The sequence below is a fragment of the Rhinatrema bivittatum genome, chromosome 7 (assembly GCF_901001135.1).
Source record: "Rhinatrema bivittatum chromosome 7, aRhiBiv1.1, whole genome shotgun sequence".
NCBI classification, from domain to species: Eukaryota; Metazoa; Chordata; class Amphibia; order Gymnophiona; family Rhinatrematidae; genus Rhinatrema; species Rhinatrema bivittatum.
The window spans coordinates 208,104,986-208,119,054 of NC_042621.1; positions in this window are offsets into that span (position 1 = coordinate 208,104,986).

Sequence of the window (14,069 nt, forward strand, 5' to 3'; positions counted from 1 at the left end):
GGCTCCTCCTGGGGTCCTGCCGTGGCCCAAGGGCTCACCATCCGCCCGAGACGACCGCGCCCGCGTGCGCTCGTAACACCAGGTGATGGATTTGTTTTCCAACTTATCACATGATAAATGCCACACATAAATACCAGTGCAATGCTAAATCAACTCATTATTCATTTGCATGCCCATTGATATATTTACACTGCAGATTTTCCATACCATAAACATGTTTTAATCACACTTTAGTACATCTAATTGCTGAGGGGTGAATTTTAAAAGTGTTGCTCACATTAAAAGGCCCATACATGCGAGTATCTGGGTCTAGTGTGAATAACTCGTATTTTAAAATGGCCAAATGATGTGTATTGGTGCATATGCAAGCAACGCCGTGTGTGGGGAAAATGGGTGGTGTAAGGGTGTGTCAGGAGTGTTCCAGGCCGAGGCCAACATTTTGTGTGCATAAATCTGTGTTTTAAATCTGGCAGCCGCAGTGCACGGTGGGCTATTAGCCGCCCATATTTACTTCTGCTCTTGATGAGGTGTAAGTCTGAAGAAAACTTGCTTTAGGCCAAAATCCACTGGATGAGGCATCTGGGTAAACAGGGAAGTGCAGGCTGAAGAACCAGAGGTGTCTGGATGACCTTGAGGCAGACTGAGCAAACTGGTGGACTAAGAGGTAAAACTGGAAATGTCCTTCACGTGAGCATGTTATAAAATCCACTTACCTGTGTGGGTTAAAGCAAAGTCCTAAGGGTGATATGCAAAGTGCAATCCCTTGTGTAACCACTTAAAATTAGGAGTGCACATATGCGTGATGAGTGTATTTTAAATTTTGCATGTGCAAGTACATGCACAATTTAAAATTTCAGCAAATGTACGCTTACGTGCACATATGCACTTATATGGGCACCTGCGGGCTCATTTTAAAGTTACCGTTCCTGTGTTTATTTAAAAGACACATACCATGTTTGGCATCCATTAACTGAGATTAGGCCTGATTTTATTATTCTGAAAACCTTTCAAAAACAAAATTATTTCCTTCTCTTCTTCCTTAATCAGAATTCTTAAAATTTCAGTTGATAAATATCATTATGGGAGTTAATGAAGCTGTGATATGAGACGTACACATATAAATTCCTTGCAAAAGTTGTGATTAAATGTGTTGATTGGAAGTCTATTATGTGATACCCATTATATTTTATTAGTTAAATATATTTAGCATTTTTCTATCTCTGAAACCTGAGTGGTTTAAAAGAGGCTTGCTCTTTTTGCCTTGGCAAACTGCACAAATGGCTTATGTCCAGTGTGAGTCCAATTGATCTATGATTTTTTTTGGTGGTTACAGCTGCCATGGTGCCTGGCAGACAATTAAATATCATCAATGGAGAGGTTGCTTAAGGTTTATCTATCCCATAATTCTTCACTATCTTACCTATACAGGCATTTGCCCTAGAGGATATAGCAATTTTTATGGTGTTTCCCCAATAAGGATCCAACCACTACAAATGAATTATGTGCTCATTTCTGCACAGAGGAATGAACAACCCTAATGTGAATTTGGATAGCAATTTCATTTACAAAATAATGAGGATTTGTTCTTATCTCTTTGAAGTTCTTTCTGTGCAAATTCTAAGCTTGTGAGAAAACATCCGCATCATCATTTAATTTTCTTGGACCACATATCTGTGTTATAAATGCATACCCATTTAATGATTCAATGGGTGTTTACTATCTATTGTCAACCTATCTGAGAGTCTCTTAACCTTTCAGCCTCAGCAAAATGTTTTTTTTTTTATTTTGTTTATATATTACTACAAGTATGGCATAGCAGGGACTGAATAGTACTTCAGTAATACAATATAGTTTTCATTTAACTTTCCTTTCCAAGGGCTATATGCACCCAATACTTTTGATCTCTGGAGAGTGAAATAGAGCCAAAAACCCAAATAGCAACTGCTATAAAATCTGATATTTGGAAGATATTCATCTGTAAAAGAACAGACTTGACAAAACCCCATGATATATATTTTGGAGTGCACAGGAGGAGAAAATAACCACTGATACCCGAAGACATGCTTTATAAACACAGATTCATCCAAATACATATTTAATTTGCCAGAGACTACTCAAATGGTTTTATTGGTCCAATTTAAACTATTTTGTAACTTTTTATGTTCGGTATGAAAAAATAAAAGAACAGATAGAAACCATTTATTTTACTCTAACAGATATAAATAAATCATTGTTAATAATTTTCTTCTTATTATAAAGATAGGCTAATGTTTTCAGTAGAAAAGTCACTTTAAAGAGCTGCTGAGGCTTTTCTGAAAATTATCCCAGTGCTTGCTTATTAAAAACTGATATGGTTTGCACTAATACTTACATAAGCCTATACAGCATACATATAGACTTGTTTATTCTGTTCTAAGCATATTATGATTCCATTTGCATCTTTATTCCCTTTGCCTCACTTGTGTTTTTACATGTAATCCCTTTTACACATATATATTTATTTATTTAGTGATTTTTTTATATACCGCGGCACGTTAATAACATCACCTCGGTTTACAATAAACAATAATTAGCAACAAGCTTTATAGACAATATTAACTATTGTGAACATATCATAGATAAATTAAAAACAAGTTAAGACACATCATAGATAAATTGAACACAGGTTAAAAAACAAAGAACAATTCAACTAAAGATAATAAATTCTAAAAGTTACTGGCAATTTTAAATGATAAATGTGAGATAAGAGATATGGGATAATTGTGAGGTAAGAGATAATTGAGAGGTAAGAGTTACTGGCAATTTTAAATGATAAATGTGAGGTAAGAGATCGGAAAGGTAAAAAACTAGCAGCGGTATAAAGTCAATTAATTAGCAGCGGTATAAGTCAATGTGCGGTGATTACCAGGCAAGTAAAAATATGGATCAAAGAAAACAGGGTTAGGTACTAGGCATTTCGGGAAATGGATGATCATTGGGAGAATGCTTGTTCAAACAGCCAAGTTTTGAGATTCTGCTTGAATTTCTTATGGCAGTGTTCTAGACGCAGGTCTGTGGGCATTTTGTTCCAGAGGTTGGTTCCAGCAATAGTGAATGAGCGGTCTCTAGTAGCAACGTATTTGATGTGTTTAAGTGAAGGGATGGCGAGTTTGGCTTGGTGCATTTTTCTTATTGGTCTCTTTGATGTGCGGAATATAAACTGATCGGAGAACCATTGCATATCTTGGTTATAAATCGATTTATGAATGAGTGTAAGAACTTTGAATAAAATCCTAGATGCTACCGGAAGCCAGTGAAGAGACATGAGAGCAGGAGTAATATGTTCATGTCGGTGCGTGTTAGTGAGTAAGCGTGCTGCAGCATTTTGCAGCATCTGTAGTGGTTGTATGGTGTTTTTGTGGAGACCAAGGAGTATGGCATTGCAGTAATCCAGTTTTGACAATATTGTAGCTTGTACAACTCTCATCCTGTCAAGTATGCTACACACATTCATTGCATCATTGATTAGCAGAACTGCAGGGGAAAAAAAAGACACACATGCTAATAACATACAGCATAAATATATATATTTATTTTTCAAATCTTTTATACTGCACTAACAGCACGCAGATCAAGGCAGTTTACAACAATAAAATAGCACAAATCACATTTCCTGATAAAACCAAATAAAATTAATAATGGTATGGAAACAACTACAAATTCAAATAGGATTCATTCATATTACTTATTTATAGCACTATATAAAATTATTACAGGTAGTCAGAATATAAGAACATAAGAAATGCTATGTTGGGTTAGACCAAGGTCCACTGAGCCCAGCATGCTGTCTTTGACAGTGGCCCGTCTGGTTCACATTTACCATCAGATCCCCAATAGTTAATCTATTCCTTGTATCACACTTTACAAAGATAAGTGCTGGCTTACCCAAGTCTACCTGGCTAATAAATGTTTATGGACTTTTCCTTAAACTTGTCCAATCCTCTCTCGAGCCCCACTATGTTATTTGCCTTGACCATAAGAACATAAGATGCATACTGGGTCAGACCAAAAGTCCATTAAACCCAGTTTCCTGTTTCCAACAGTAGCCAATCCAGATCATAAGAACCTGGCAGTATCCCAAAGGGTAGATAGATTTCATGCTGCTTATCCCAGGGATAAGCAGTGAATTTCTGCAACTCCACCATAATAATAATAATGGTTTATGGTCTTTTTCTCCAGTAATCTGTCCAAACCTTTTTTAAATGTAGCTACATTAACAGCATTCACCACAAACTCTGGTAACAAATTCCAGAGTTTAATTATGCATTAAGTAAAAAAAAAAAATCTCTCATTAGTTTTTAAATGTTCAACTTAGTAACTTCATTGTGTGTCCCCCTAGTCTTTGTACTTTTTGAAAGAGAATAAACAATTGATTCATGTTTACTCATTCACTCCTCTCATTATTTTATAGACCTCTATTATATCTCCCCTTAAGGGACCAGCTACAGCTATCTGGCCAGGTCCTTCTTAAATCCCAACCCATCAAGTGATTCTGGGTCCATGGAGGTTCCCTTTAGCCTGCCAGCACCCAGAAGGGTGGAGGAGGCCACAGTGAGAAGGCAGGAAACCAGCTTATGACAGATTACATATATTTGATTGTCTGTTAACACGGTGAACTGCTAAGAGATGTGGCCTTTATGCTATACTTTTGTTTTTGCCTGTAAATAAAGCCTGTCTGACCTCACTTTGTACTCCTGGCTCTTTTCCAATCCATGGCTACTCCCGAGCGACCACATATGGTGGTAGCTGTGGGATTTCCTGGATAAAGTGGGAAGTACAGTCAGGAGCCCACTGCATAGAAGGAAAAAAAATACATACAGAAAATTTTTCCTGGGGCTTGACTGCAGGGTAAGCCCATGGGCTCCAGTAGAGCAGTCCAAGGGGCTAGCCCCACCTGAAGCATGTAAGAAAGTAAAAGTTAGTAAGGGCCAGATGGGCCAGAAAGTTGTAGTTTTGTTTTTTTTTACCTCTCACCTTCCCCTGGAGATCCACCCAGCTTCACTGCTTGCACAGTAAGATGTAGGGAAAATGGAGCAGGTGATACAGCTCCTCACAGCAGGGTAGAAACAACTGCAAAGTCAAATTGGCCACAGCAGGCACAGTGAGAGTGAGTTCTGCAACAAAATATGGTGCTAACCCAGGTAGCATAGGCTGTGCAGACTACTGTAACCAGGCCACCTTCTTTGTCACCAGAATTACTAGCCCTGGGAAAAGACCCCAATTGTTTCCTGAAGAACTTTGAATGGACAGCTTGTTTGACATTTCCAATGCTGACTCTAGCATAATGTTTGGGTTCCCCAGATAGACTACCTATCTGGGGAACCTCCTTACAGGGAGTAGTCAAGCTGCCTTTTAATCACTAATCCAGAGGAAAAAGCTACATATGCCAAAGTCAAACAGCCATTTTAGAGATGGCAGGACTTATCCCAGAAGTCTACTGACAGCTGTTTCAGCAAGGAAGTCTTCAATCTGAAAAAAAGCCATGGAACCTTTTCCACAGACTTAAGGATGTGGCCTGGAAGTGGCTGCACTCAGAATAGAAGACCAGGGTGGAGGTAGCCAATGTGGTTCTGCTACAACAATTCGTAGATGGCCTAGAACACCTTACATGGCAGTGGATGTACCAGCACCCAAACATTATGCTAGAGTCAGCATTGGAAGTGGCGGATGCCTATTACCAAGCTCAGAAGAGACAAACCAACCTGGGTGGAGGACACCAGAGCCCTAAGGACAGGTGACCCTGACAGCCAGTGGAGCCAGAGAGGCTGGGCTTTTCATCTCAACTACAAAACCCCACAGGACTGCCATGCTTCAGCTGCGGAGAAAGGGGGCCATTTTGCATGAGACTTCCCCTGTAGGGAAGATTAATTAATGGATCTTCCCCTGATGAATCCATGCTGCCTTGGGTCAAGCAACCCACCAGATTGTAGATAGTTCACTATCCTTTCCTTCAGCAGAGTCTCCATTAATTTCCCCATCACAGAGGTGAGGCTAACCAGCCTGTAGTTTCTGCTCCCACACTTGTGAAGCAGGACCACCACTACTCTTCTCCAATCTTGCGGTACCACTCCTGTTTCCAGGGATCTATTGAATAGGTCCTAAAGCAGACCCGCCAGCACTTCTCTGAGTTCTCTCTGTATCCTGGGATGTACCTCATCTGGCTCCATGGCCTTGTCCACTTTCAGTTTTCCTAGCTCTTCCCTATTCTCTTCTTTAAACGGAATTCCGTCTTGTTAACTAGTGACTGTCCTTCTCTAGTGTCTTCTTTAGTAAACACCAAACTGAATATTTATTAAATATTTTGCCCATTTATTCATCTTTCTCCACACATCTATCTTTGTCACCTTTCAATTTCACTATACCACTTCAGACCTTTCTCTGATATATCAGAAAAATGTTTTGTCACCTCACTTTACCTCTTTGTCAATCCTTTCTTCCACCTGACTTTTTTTGCTTTCTTGATTTCTTTCTTTGTCTCCTCAGTTTCAGCACATATTCTTCCCTGTGTTCCTCTTTTTGGGATCCTTTATATTTCTTTATCACTTTTTTTTGCCTTTATTTTAATCAGCCACGTTCTTTGAGAACCAGATCAGTTTCTTATTTCTTTTACTTTTCTTTTCTAACATATAGATTTGTTGCTTTTTATAATTGCTTCTTTTAGTTTGGACCACTGTTCCACCTCTCTCATTTTCTCCCAGTCTTCTATTTCTACCTCCAGCTAAGTCCCCATTTCGACAGAGTCCGTATTTTTGAAATTCAAAACTCGGGTCTTCATGTGACCTCTCTGTATCCTATTTGAGATATCAAGCCAGATCACCAGTGATCATCAAATGGTATGGCTTGATATCGCAAATAGGATACGGCCATACGGCCGGCGCCATTTTGCAATACGGCCCGAGTGCAGGGAGGTCGCTCCCGGAAAATAGCCACTGCTCTTACTAGCAACAGTAACATGGAATAGACTTAGTTTTTGGGTACTTGCCAGGTTCTTATGGCCTGGATTGGTCACTGTTGGAAACAGGATACTGGGCTTGATGGACCCTTGGTGTGACCCAGTATGGCATGTTCTTATGTTCTGTCAATAAACCAGAAACCTCCCGATAAATTCAAACAAACGCTTTTATTGATTATGTTTGACCTTCATAATAGGCATCCTTGTACGGTTCTCTGACCATATTACTCTGTCTTATGTTTAATCATTGGTCAATAATGATGATGATCTCTTTTTTTCTTATTTTTATATATGCTTTTTCTCAAAGTACCAAAATCCTAGTGTGATCTAAAGTTAAAACTTAGCTTTAGATTTTGACGCCATTAGTTGTCCTTAAACATTGTATGATGCCAAAAGAGCCCAAGGGCATCAAAATCTAAAGCTAAGTTTTAACTTTAGATCACCCTTTAGAAAGGGTACTTTTTACAGTGAACCTGCAGAAAGTGTGTAGTGGCTGCTCACTCACCAAGTTTTTTTGCAAGTGCATTGTTTGACCTCACAAGATTAGCAGGCCTCTCAAGCATGGGGAAAGAAAGTCAAGCCCTGGCACAATGGCCTGCACATCTAACTGTACCTGACACTTGTCATGTCAATGACACTGTTACATCCCCTAGGGGTGTGCATTCGTTTTCGCCGTATTGGCGATCCACAATGTATATTACGTTTCGCTTCCACGAATACTACAAATAGTGTATCGCGATTCCCCACGAATACACGAATCTTCCCCCGAATTATACGGCCACCTAAATAAAAATTTAAACAAACCCCCCACCCTCCTGAACCCCCCCCCCCCCAAGACTTACCAAAACTCCCTGGTGCTCCAGCAGGGGGTCCGGGAACCATCCCCTGCACTCACACCCTCTGTGCCAGTTTCATCATGGTGCCGATAGCCTTTGTCACAGGGGCTACCGGTGCTATTGGTCAGCCCCTGTCACATGGCCATCGGTGCCATCTTGTGCTCCTACCATGTGACAGGGGCTGACCAATGGCACCGGTAGCCCCTGTGACATAGTATGGGCAAAGGCTATCGGCGCCATTTTGAGTAGTGGCATCGGACGGCCGGAGTGCAGGAGGTCGCTCCGGGACCCCCGTTGGACCCCCAGGGACTTTTGGCCAGGTACCGACGGTCGGCCCCTGTGACATAGTGAGGGCAAAGGCGATCAGCGCCATTTTGAATACTGGCAGCAGATCGCCTTTGCCCTCACTATGTCACAGAGGCCGACCGTCGGTACCTGTGACATAGTGAGGGCAAAGGCGATCGGTGCCATTTTGATTACTGGCATCGGACGGACGGCGTGCAGGATGTCCCGGACCCCTGCTGGACTTTTGGCAAGTCTTGTGGGGGTCAAGGGCCCCCCCCCAAGCTGGCGAAAAGTCCCTGAGGATCTCGAAGCGACCTCCTGCACTCCGGCCGTCCAATGCCACTATTCAAAATGGCACTGATAGCCTTTGCCCATACTATGTCGCAGGGGCTACCGGTGCCATTGGTCAGCCCCTGTCACATGGTAGGAGCACAAGATGGCGCCGATGGCCATGTGACAGGGGCTGACCAATGGCACCGGTAGCTCCTGTGACAAAGGCTATCTGCGCCATGATGAAACTGGCACCGAGGGTGTGAGTGCAGGGGATCGTTCCCGGACCCCCCGCTGGACCACCAGGGAGTTTTGGTAAGTCTTTGGGGGATCAGGAGGGTGGGGGTTTGTAGTTTGAATTTTAGCTGGCACACGAATAGAAATCGCCGTATTATCGCATCAGGGCACCATACGGCCGAATGTAACGTATCTGCTCCCCTACGAACACGAATCATGAATGCAATGTATGGAGCCCCTCTGCACATCCCTAACATCCCCCACAGCCCCCCCCCCCCCATCTTGTCCAGGCCATTTGCTGCAAACACATAGCCAGAGATGGAATAGAGAAAGAAGTATCTATCTTGCCTATGAGCCAACCGTCACCTTAGAGGCCATCCTCAAAACTTTCAAAGAGGCCTGATTGCCTAAGGATAAAGAATCATGCGCGGCTCCCAGGTACCTAGCCACCATGTTGAGGATGTGCATTCGAACATCACAGACCACTTGCACGTTGATGGAGTGGAAGCTGGGAAGTTAGCGATGGCATAAAAGCCTCTCTTCAATTCCATAAAGTTCTGCCTGTCCTGAAGAAATGCTATGTAGTGATTAATGCAGTTAGAGATAGATGTTATGGCCTGGTCCAGACAGCAGGAAACAGTGGTTTGGGACATTCCCCCCATGACCCCTAGTGTCATTTGGAAGGAGCTGCTTGCCATCAAATTCAGGGTGGCCAATAGTTTGGAGAGGCCCAGCATAGTATGGGACATTTCTGTGACTGGATCCAGATCTCCTCTGATTTCTTCATATAATTCCAGGATAGCCCAAGTGCTGAGGCAATACCTGCTAACTATGTAATCCTCTGGCATGCCCAGCAATGAAGCTCGTGAAGGAAAGATGCACTCCCTGTATCTCCTCTACCATGCCCGCCTGCTTCCCAGGCACTGTTGTGGCCCACAACCCTCTCCCTGCGTGGCCAGTGCCTCGGTCTCTGCTGCAGGGACTTCCCTAGGAAGAGTTGGAAATTCCCTTGTCTGTTCTTGTGGTTGTTGTTGTTGTTTGAGGCGAGCCTCCCAAAACATCCAGTATCCCCCAACAAGTAAACTTGCCACAAACATTATGGGTTTAGGAAGACAGGCCAGGTTTAGGATTCAGGCCAGGTAAGAACAGGTGTTTTTATTGGCCTGGGAGGGTTTGGTAGGTGTGTCTGATAGAATATCTCTTTTAATCGCTTGAGATAATCGCCACAATAACAGCCGCAGACAAGCAATTAAAAAGTTTTTCCCATGCTACCTAAAAGGAAAAAGTGTAGTTATTTCTGTTAAATCCCGCATTAGTGTGCATTATTCTTTTGTGGAATGCGGAAGGGCACTTAATTTGCATTAACTCCTCCTACTTGCATACTAAAATGAAAAGTTGAATGCTAGCTTGCATTGTATTATTTATTGCATGCACAATGTGCATTAGACTCCATTTAACACACCTTCATGCTCTAACACAATTTGATGAATTATCCGGTTTGCCAGCTGCCCAGCAGTTGAATAAGGACTTCCTATCTTTGTCATTAGGAAGTATCTATTCAAAATACTAAGCTGCAAGCTAGAAGCATTACTTTTAGATTACACATTGCATGCATGGCTGTAAACACAATTTAAATGTTGTGGCTTATTTTATTTTGTTTTTAACTAGTCAACCAAGATTTAATATTTGAAAGTGTGAAAACCAGTATTCTGTTTAAACCAGCTTATGTAAAATTTGCAACACTTATTCCACATGAAACTTTAGTATGATTTCTAATGTTTCTCATTATTTTTCATTTTTATTACAGTTTCTTATTTTTATCCCTGAAATTATTATACAATTTTGTAACAAAATCGCAAATATAGTTTTAAATTGGAGACACTCTCACACACATTCTGTAATAGAATATTTTCTTGCAATAATGCCTGTAGACTAATGAATGGGAAAATGTATAAAATAAGTCATATTTTCTGTAATTAAGTTGATTTCCTCTCTCCACATTAAAAATGTTATGGCATATGTAAGTGTGGACTTTCAAAGCATAGTTAGGATCTCCATACAGTATAGTTTAGCTGGATCTTCAATAGTGAATTTTCAGTTGTCTGAAAGTACTTTCATGCCCTAAATATATTCAGCTGTATTAAGACAAAGCATTCCATAAATCATTTGGGGGATTTGGTTTGAAACCACATGCATATATTTAAGTTTATAAAATGTATGCCCGCATCACCTTGAGAACAATGTTTGTTAGTGTGATAGACAAATGCAAATAAATACATGTACTTATTAATATCATAATGAATCTGTACTCACACACTTTTAGGTGTATGATAAACTAATATTTAGCCTTTTCAGCTGATTAAGAACATAAGAACATAAGAAATTGCCATGCTGGGTCAGACCAAGGGTCCATCAAGCCCAGCATCCTGTTTCCAACAGAGGCCAAACCAGGCCACAAGAACCTGGCAATTATCCAAACACTAAGAAGATCCCGTGCTACTGATGCAATTAATAGCAGTGGCTATTCCCTCAGTAAACTTGATTAATAGCCGTTAATGAACATCTCCTCCAAGAACTTACCCAAACCTTTTTTCAACCCAGCTACACTAACTGCACTAACCACATCCTCTGGCAACAAATTCCAGAGCTTTATTGTGCGTTGAGTGAAAAAGAATTTTCTCCGATTAGTCTTAAATGTGCTACTTGCTAACTTCATGGAATGCCCCCTAGTCCTTCTATTAGAAAGTGTAAAGAACCGAGTCACATATACTCGTTCAAGACCTCTCATGATCTTAAAGACCTCTATCATATCCCCCCTCAGCCATCTCTTCTCCAAGCCGAACAGCCCTAACCTCTTCAGCCTTTCCTCTAGGGGAGCTGTTCCATCCCCTTTATCATTTTGGTTGCCCTTCTCTGTACCTTCTCCATCGCAACTATATCTTTTTTGAGATGTGGTGACCAGAATTGTACACAGTATTCAAGGTGTGGTCTCACCATGGAGCGATATAGAGGCATTATGACATTTTCCATTTTATTAACCATTCCCTTCCTAATAATTCCTAGCATACTGTTTGCTTTTTTGACTACTGCAGCACACTGAGCCGACGATTTTAAAGTATTTTCCACTATGATGCCTAGATCTTTTTCCTATAACTATAGCAAGGGTTATTTTTCCCTATATGCAACACCTTGCACTTGTCCACATTAAATTTCATCTGCTATTTGGATGCCCAATTTTCCAGTCTCAGAAGGTCCTCCTGTAATGTATCACAGTCTGCTTGTTATTTAACTACTCTGAATAATTTTGTATCATCCGCAAATTTGATAACCTCACTCGTCATAGTCCTTTCCAGATCATTTATATATATATTGAAAAGCACCAGTCCAAGTACAGATCCCTGAGGCACTCCACTGTTTACCCTTTTTTCCACTGAGAAAATTGACCATTTAATCCTACTCTCTGTTTCCTGTCTTTAAACCAGTTTGTAATCCACGAAAAGACATCGCCTCCTATCCCATGACTTTTTAGTTTTAGTAGAAGCCTCCCATGAGGGACTTTGTCAAATGCCTTCTGAAAATCCAAATACACTATATCTATCGGTTCACCTTTATCCACATGTTTATTAACCCCTTCAAAAAAATGAAGCAGATTTGTTAGGCAAGACTTCCCTTGGGTACATCCATGTTGACTGTGTTCCAATCATGTCTTTCTATATGCTGTACGATTTTGATCTTGAGAATAGTTTCCACTATTTTTTCCGGCACTGAAGTTAGGCCCACTGGTCTATAGTTACCCGGATCGCCCCTGGAGCCTTTTTTAAATATTGGGGTTACATTGGCCACCCTCCAGTCTTCAGGTACAATGGATGATTTTAATGATAGGTTACAAATTTTAACTAATAGATCAGAAATTTCATTTTTTAGTTCCTTTAGTACCCTAGGATGCATACCATCCAGTCCAGGTGATTTGCTACTCTTTAGTTTGTCAATCTGGCCTACTACATCTTCCAGTTTCACAGTGATTTCGTTCAGTTCGTCTGACTCATCACCCCTGAAAACCATCTCCGGAACTGGTATCTCCCCAACATCCTCATTAGTAAACACGGAGGCAAAGAATTCATTTAGTTTTTCTGCAATGGTATTCAGGTCACAGCTATTTAAATCCCCAGCCAAAGGGGATTTACCCCCAAGTAATCAGTCCAGCCTGATTTGTCCCTATTCATCTTACTAGAAAATTATCAGCAAATTGCACAATGATATTCCGAACAAAAAAATATTTGGGTCAATCGCAGAAACTCTGCTGAAAGATACTGCAGCTTAGGCTACAAAGCTAATGAGACAATTTTCAAGAAACCACTAAGGCCCCTTCCCCAGACGGCATTATTTACACTCACCAAGCAGTAAGAATGCATTAAAAGCTTTTTTTTTTTTTTTTTTTTTTTTTTTAAAATGTGAAAGCTGCCTCCAAGGCATTTCTGGAGCAACACCACCTTCATCATGAGCTCCTCTGAAATACCACCACAGCTCCCCCCCCCCCCCTTTACTCTGCACATGGAATGATTATGTTAATGGAGAAATTACTTACCTGATAATTTCATTTTCCTTAGTGTAGACAAATGGACTCAGGACCAATGGGCCCAGGGCACTCCCAATAGCAGCCAGAGACGGACCAGACCTCAATCCGACGCCAGCCCTAGCACATACACCCCTGCAGGAAGTGCAGCTCCCCAGCATTCTCCTAGAAAAGCATTGTATGCACAGTGTTTCACATGATAAAAGGACCATACTAATGGGAGCATTAGCCTTTTAGGATGTGCATACTGTGTATGTCAAAATCCCTCACACTAACCAGCCCAAAGTACAAGTGTTATAGAGCAGTGGGACTTCTCACACAGTGCACCTTTGGCACAAATGAAACCCCGGGGGGGGGGGGGGGGGGGTGGATGTCATCTGAAACCCTTTTTTCTACCTTCATCAATGCAAGAAATGCCCTTTTAGATCCAAATGAAATTCCACTTTTGCCTCCTACCTCTGCCCATATTCAACGAAAAGCTTCTTCAGGAGCCATTGAATCCCCTTTTATCCCCCTTGATATAACCAAAAGGTATTTGTATGGGCCCTGCTTTATATTTATACATTATAAAGTGCTCTTATGTTGTGCTATTGGGCATGTATAGGTCTCTATGAAGACTGGGGGGACATTTTAGAATGATAAGTGACCATTCCCCAGAGTGGCAGGTTTTTGAATCAGGGGACTAGGAAGAGGGGCTTTGGTTTGGAGAGGACCAGAGAACAGGGCCTCCTTCTATATTAAGTGTTAACTTGCCAGCACTGCCAGCATTCTAATGTTTAACAATTACTCCTGAGAAGGTACTAAATTTACAGTATGCAGCCAGTCTCAGTAAATTTAGCAATTCTTTGTGCATAGGGTTATAGGAACTCATGATCAT